The sequence below is a fragment of the Abramis brama genome (genome assembly GCF_963993115.1).
Source record: "Abramis brama genome assembly, chromosome: 20".
Lineage (NCBI taxonomy): Eukaryota > Metazoa > Chordata > Actinopteri > Cypriniformes > Leuciscidae > Abramis > Abramis brama.
The window spans coordinates 4129223-4135894 of record NC_139982.1 but is presented as its reverse complement, the minus strand read 5'-3'; the positions used below and the strand labels follow the sequence as shown (position 1 = coordinate 4135894).

The 6672-nt window shown below is 37.2% G+C and overlaps 1 long non-coding RNA gene across 1 annotated transcript; it reads right to left on the bottom strand.

The window, feature by feature from the left end:
* Window positions 1-4033: 4033 nt before the first annotated feature.
* On the bottom strand, window positions 4034-5793 carry LOC311071185. The gene is made up of 4 exons (XR_014603784.1): window positions 5334-5793; window positions 4961-5052; window positions 4662-4831; window positions 4034-4401 (listed from the first exon to the last, which is right to left on the bottom strand). It is a non-coding gene; the product is annotated as an uncharacterized lncRNA (long non-coding RNA).
* Between the last annotated feature and the right edge of the window lie 879 nt (window positions 5794-6672).

Here is a 6672-nt window from a genome sequence, read left to right as displayed (position 1 = left end):
TTTTACAGTTGAAACAAGAACAACATTTATTAATAATAATGATTATTAGATATTGTGGCAAAACTTTACTTGAAGCCTGTATGTATAATGCATTATAAAGGTATCAATAGCGTATGTTATAATGTCATATATGTTATCATTAATGTAGATTATTTTATATATTATTTAGATTGATTTAGATAGATTTTATTATATATTTTATCTTTTCATAAATATTTGTAACCAAAGTTAAAATGCATTAAAATATTAGCAAATTCCTTTTTACATCTTAAAGTTTTTTATAATGTGTTTTAGTGTATTATAATGTTTGGGAGGTGTAACAATGAATAGATAATATTATAATGTGTTATAACTATGGTTACAGTTATTCATGCTTTATAATGTGTATAACAATATTCAAAATACTTTTTATATTGCAATGCATATAAAGGCTTTAAGTAAAGTGATTAAGTTATTCATTCAAAAGAACGGCATTTCTGTCTCACTATGAGTTTATTCAGTTTATTAAAGGTTTGTCTTTACTTCATTTATTTCTACACTGAGTTCATATTTAGTTCATCTTTTATTGTAGAAATCATACATGGAAAAAGAGATTTGACATCAGAATGTAAATGTTGCTCCTTTCTGTAGTTCAGTCAATGATACTGAATCTCTTTTGCTCATGTTGTGCTTATAATTCAGTGTTTTGTTCATTCTGTGTGATTCAATTGTGTTTTAACTCTGTTTGAAATTGAGTTACATTTTCAGTTCAGGTGAATATCTCAAAATGTAAGATATTTATGTTCAGAGTGAATAATTGCTGGAATTAAAGCAGTCAGATCGGCCTGATAATAGATAATATGTGTTATAACTGCTGTTACACTTATTGATGAGATCATACATGCATTTTAATGTATATAGCAGTGCATAATTAATGCTGTTACAAACTCTTATGAATTGCAAGGTCAGAAGAGTAAACATTGAAGTCATGACATTATTTGGTGTGGTAAAGGTGGCAAAAGACAACATGGCAACAAAATAAAGCGGAAAAAGGTAGTTTATTATACATAAATGAAATAACTATACAAAAGAAAAAAAAGATAATGATAATAATAATAAGAAGAAGAATAATAACAATAATGAGGAATGAATATAAACGATGAAAAAAAAAACAACAACAGGCGGCTTGTAGCTCAAAAAGATACTAGAAAGATAATTAAACCAAAAGTAATGGGAGGACGCAATTAGTGAAGCCAAAGAAATGAAAGTAACAAAACAAAACTCGTTCTAACTCGTAGTTAAACCTCTTACCTAGCTAATAAACAAAAGAAAAGAAAGGACAAAACTCTTCGGCGTCACACGCCCTAACTTCCTTACTCTGCCTCACAAACAAAACATACAGGGGGTGGCATTCACTTCCTTACCTGATGTTCTATACTAGTGGTTCTCAACGGGGGCGGAACCGCCCCCCAGGGGGCGTTCAGAGAACAATGGGGGGCGTTGGAAGCAAGATTTTTGAAAGGGGGGCATTCAGGTGTTAATGGGGGGCGTTCACAAGTTTAAATATATAACGCAAATTTTTGAACTCTCAAAGTGCACCAGATTGATGAATTAAACATTAAAATGCACAAAATTTTGTTACGGGGGGCATGCCCCCGAACCCCCCTAGAAGGCCTAAGGTCCACCCACCACAGATTTACCAAAAATCATGTGAGAAAAACTTGTATTGCTATGCCAATGCAGTTTATAGCTTGTTTTTTGGATTAATCATTGTGGAGTGGAGTTCCATTGTATTAATAAAATTCAATTTTGCACTTATTTCATCTGTTAACTCTCATTCGTTCCTGGTCGCTCATTAGTTTGAGGGTGGGGGGCGTTCAGGGACCTGGATATTGGATAAGGGGGCGCTGGCCCAAAAAAGGTTGAGAACCACTGTTCTATACAAATCGAGTTACCTACGTGTTTGTAATGTAGGTCACGTGACATACAGTATAAACTGTCCTCTGAACTCGATAGGGTACTCTTTCCGTAACACGTCAAACAAAAAAACAAAACTGAACGAAAAGAGAAAAAAAACAAGGCAACAACAAAACAAACGGCAGGAAACAAGTTGCATCCACGCTCTACGTCAGCGTCCTTTTAACTGCTGTCGAGGAACTCGATTGGCTGCGGTGGAAGTGGCGTCACGCCACGGATAGCAAACGATAGCCCTTCAGCAAACGGGAGGTGGAGCAAACCTAAGAGCGCGAGAGAGAGAGAGAGAGAGAGAGAGAGAGAGAGAGAGAAAGAGAGAGAGAGAGAGATACACAGGCATGCGCAACCACGCAGGGACGCAATGCATTAAAAATACTTTTATAATGCAATATGTATGAAAGCTTTAAATAAAGTGTTACTGATATTGTTTTCTAATGATGGATACGTCTGTGGTATGTAGGATGGACAGCAAACATATTAACATATTTTGTTGCAGTTAGCCTAGCTAGATTGTGTGATATGTGTGCTGGACTGATAAGATGGAATACCATGAACAGAAATAGGCATAAATACATGGACATAAAATACAAATAAATGTATTTAAAATACTGTGTGGAAAAATGTATTTACATACAAATACAAAATATTGTGTGAAAAAATGTATTTAAATACAAATACAGTATTTTGTATTTTGAAAATACACTAAATACATGTGAAATTGAAATTAGCCATCCAGTGCAGGTCACAGTGAATGAAGAAACTACATAGGCCTATTGCTGGCCATTACAAATAAACTTGTGCAAAATAGCAGCCATTTATATACTTATAACCAACTTGGTAACCAACTAGAAGTCCTAAACTACGTTTACTGGCTGGCTCATGGACTGTCCTACTCAGTTGTATCCCGGGTTTTCAATGTGCCCAAGTCTACAGTCCATCGCATCATCCACAGAGTTGCACGAAATATAATGACCAACCTGAAGCGAGCCATTTCTTTCCCACTGGCAGGAGAGCTTCATGCAGTTGGTCAAGGATTTGTCCAGCTATCAGGAAGCCCTGCATTCAGCAATGTTGTGGGAGCAATAGATGGCAGCCATGTCCGAATTAAACCTCCTCAACAGTAAAGATTAGACTACCTGAATTACAAAGGATTCTATTCGCTTAATATGCAAGCAATATGTGATTCTAATGGCAGGTTTCTAGATATCTTTGTTGGTTACCAAGGATCAGTTCATGACACACGCATCATGAAGAACAGCAGCTTTTAAAGGGCAAGACAGTATCCTCCCACAGGTTACATCCTTCTGGGTGATGGTGGCTATCCCTGTGTGGACACACCTGTCTGCCTAATCACACCTTACAAGGAGCCAGTTAATGGGCAAATACAAGGGCGCTTCAACTATTACCATGCCAGGGCCCGCAGCATAATCGAAAGAGCTTTTGGGATGATGAAAACCAGATGGAGGTCTACCCTTTTCAGAGCCTTAGAGGTTAAACCCACATTTGCACCTCTGGTTATTGCGTCCTGTGCATTTCTACACAATGTGTGTCTAGATAATGAGGACTTGCTGGAGCCAGATGAAGATGCAGATTTGGACATCCTTGAACCCCAACCACCCCGTGAGCCCCTAGCGGTTAACGAGAGCTCTGGGAATGCTATAAGGGACAGACTGGCTGCCCTGGTCTCAGGCCATGTGCAAGACCTTAAGGATGTCTGTACTGTGTATATAGTTTGTTAGCTATGTGAAAAATGGCTATTTGCCATTGTATTTTTTGTTGCTGATGCTGCTTATAGCATCTCATGGATGTGAATATGTGATTTTACAATGATTTTACAAATTATTTTTATACTAATAGAACAGATACAGAACAGAACAGAACAGAACAGATTGCATATTATTTGTTCACACAACCTTTTTATTGACAATATCGCACTTTCTTACAATATATATATATACAGGTATATATAAAATAAATACTTTGTATACTTTGACAATGTATATATATAAATGTCATTTCATTTCAATGTGTCTATTGTTAACTAACAGAAAAGAACTATACAACACAGGATGGGGGAAAACATTTCAAAACAACAATTGATGATAGTGCAATCACATTGTAAACATTATCATCACACTAACAGGAACTTGAGTGATGAAAGGGGAAATCTATTTCAAAACCAGCACAGAATTATATTACATTTTAATTTATATTATATTCTAATTATATTTTATCTATGAGTTTTTCAAACAGGCCTAATAACCTATCCATTTTTGCCTCACTCTCCTCATGCCGCTTTTGCTCCTTAGCACTTTCCTCTATTAGAAACTCCACAATAGACTTCCTCCTCTTCTTTTTTGGTGAGGGGTTTGGGGTTGCAACAGGAGAGGCTACAGAGGTATTGGCTGTGTCTGAGGCGGTGTCTGGACTGCTGGGCTCGACAATATCCTAAGAGAACCAAAAAAAAATAAAAAATTATAGGAAACACTTTATAATAATTCCTGCAAGGAATAACATTAGTTCAGCATTACCCTTATTATAGAGTGCTACCAAAGAAATAAGGTAATGGTGTATCATTAATAACAATATCACATTACTATGTACATTACAATTCTCATATCAAGTGATCAATAATCAATAACACTTCAGGCCACATAGCGTTGTTAAAATAATTACAAATGCAATTTCAGCTAACCTTTAAACCTTACCATGAGAATTGTTATCGGATCAGCATCAGGACCAAAAGATGCAACCACAACAGGAGGGTCCATTGAAGGCCTGGCACCAACACCTCGTGCATGTCCTCAGAAAACTGCCACGTGGCAGCGGTTACCTCGCCAGCATCCGTTCCAGATCCTGTTTTGGGGGATTTCTGGTCCTTAAGTGAATATAAACAAACAATGTCTACATTATATTTACAAGATTACATTGAACGTTTATGGATTTCCTTGACCGTTTGGAATCCCTCCATATAAAACAAGCTAGAACCACACTGGTCTCTGCTTACCTTATTTATTTATTTTTTTCAGATTTCCCCACTTCTTGGAGACCTGTTGAGAAGTGACATGTCCCTCCAGGCCAAGTTCTTTGATCAATGTCCTGTATCATAACAAATAAGATATTATTGTCATTTACCACACATACCACAGTAGTACAGGTAAAATGAAATAGCGCTTCCCTGGAATCATTAGACAAAAGGGAAATGAATAAATATTAAAAACACACTGCAACACACAAACACCAGGTCAATGTACAGACGGTGGGACCTGGTGTGTTTAATATTGTAGCATGATATGAATGAGTCATTTTAACAGGAATAAAAACAATAATATATATATATATATTTTTATACAGTCAAGCATACTGATCAAATGACTTACTCCCAAAGTTGTTTTGCAGAACTTTTGGACTTCAGAAAGCGGTTCTCATTTTGTGCTCAGAAACGGATGATCCGTCTGGTTTCCTGTGGAGTCCCTGGAATGATGTGAAGTAGACATTACTGAGAATAATGGTTACCAGTGCTAGCCTTTTCTCCATACTGTGACAATAATGGTTACTGTAAGAGCCAAATTAATATTTCAGTAATTTGTATTTTAGTATTGTTTGTTTGGAGTGTTGATTTGAACTGATTTTAAGCACTAACTGAAGGTATCATATTTGTATCTTTCTTTGAATTCTGATATTTCCTGTGTTTTCTGATGTATAATATATGTTCTGTTTCTTTAATGGTTACACCCACTGGGGGGCAGAATACTGAACTTGAAAAAGTTTGTGCACAGTAAAAAGGAAAAACAGTTTTCTTACCATTTGGTCTGTCATTTAAAGGGGGGGTGAAATGCTATTTCATGCATACTGAGTTTTTTACACTGTTAAAGAGTTGGATTCCCATGCTAAACATGGACAAAGTTTCAAAAATTAAATTGTACGTTTGAAGGAGTATTTCTGTGCCAAAAATTGTCCTTCCGGTTTGTCACAAGTTTCGGAAAGTTTTTTTCGAGTATGGGTCTGTGTGACGTCAGCTGGGGCAGAATTTCCTTATATGGGTCCTAAGGGCACTTCTCCGGTAAGATCGCGGGCGCGCGCGCACTCGTAGACCAGAGCAAGAGAGCGAAAGCAGTTCGCCATCAAAGCGCCCTGCCCGGCTTTTGGGAAACCAATGTCACCAAAGAAGTGTGTTTTTGGTTGCCAGGGCAAGACAACCCTGCACAGATTCCCAAAGAACCCGGCGTTAAGGCACCAGTGGATGGAGTATAAACGGAGTTGTGTAAGACTGTTTGTTCCCTGCAATTCGACGATGATTGTTTTATAAACAAAGCCCAGATCGACGGATTGGCAGATCGTCTAATGCTTAAGGATCGAGCAGTCACAATGATAAAGGTTCGGTGAGTAAAACTGCTTCAAATGTCTCTGTGTTGTTAGCTATCGGCGCGTAAGCACAGCTTTAGCTTCGCCCACACGGCACGCCTCCAGCCGCTCGGGTTTTTCCGGAAAGACTCGGTACAGCCTATCTTTCTTTTATAAATATAATAAAACTAAAGACTTTTTGGAGATATGAAGGATGCAATACTACTCTATAGGTACTCAAGATTAACATGAGATTGACTGAAAATGAGCATTTCACCCCCCCTTTAAGGATAAAACTCATGTTTAAACGTTTAAGGTAACACAAGTTAAAGGTTTAACAAATGAAATCATAGGATAGGCTACAGGAGCCAACAG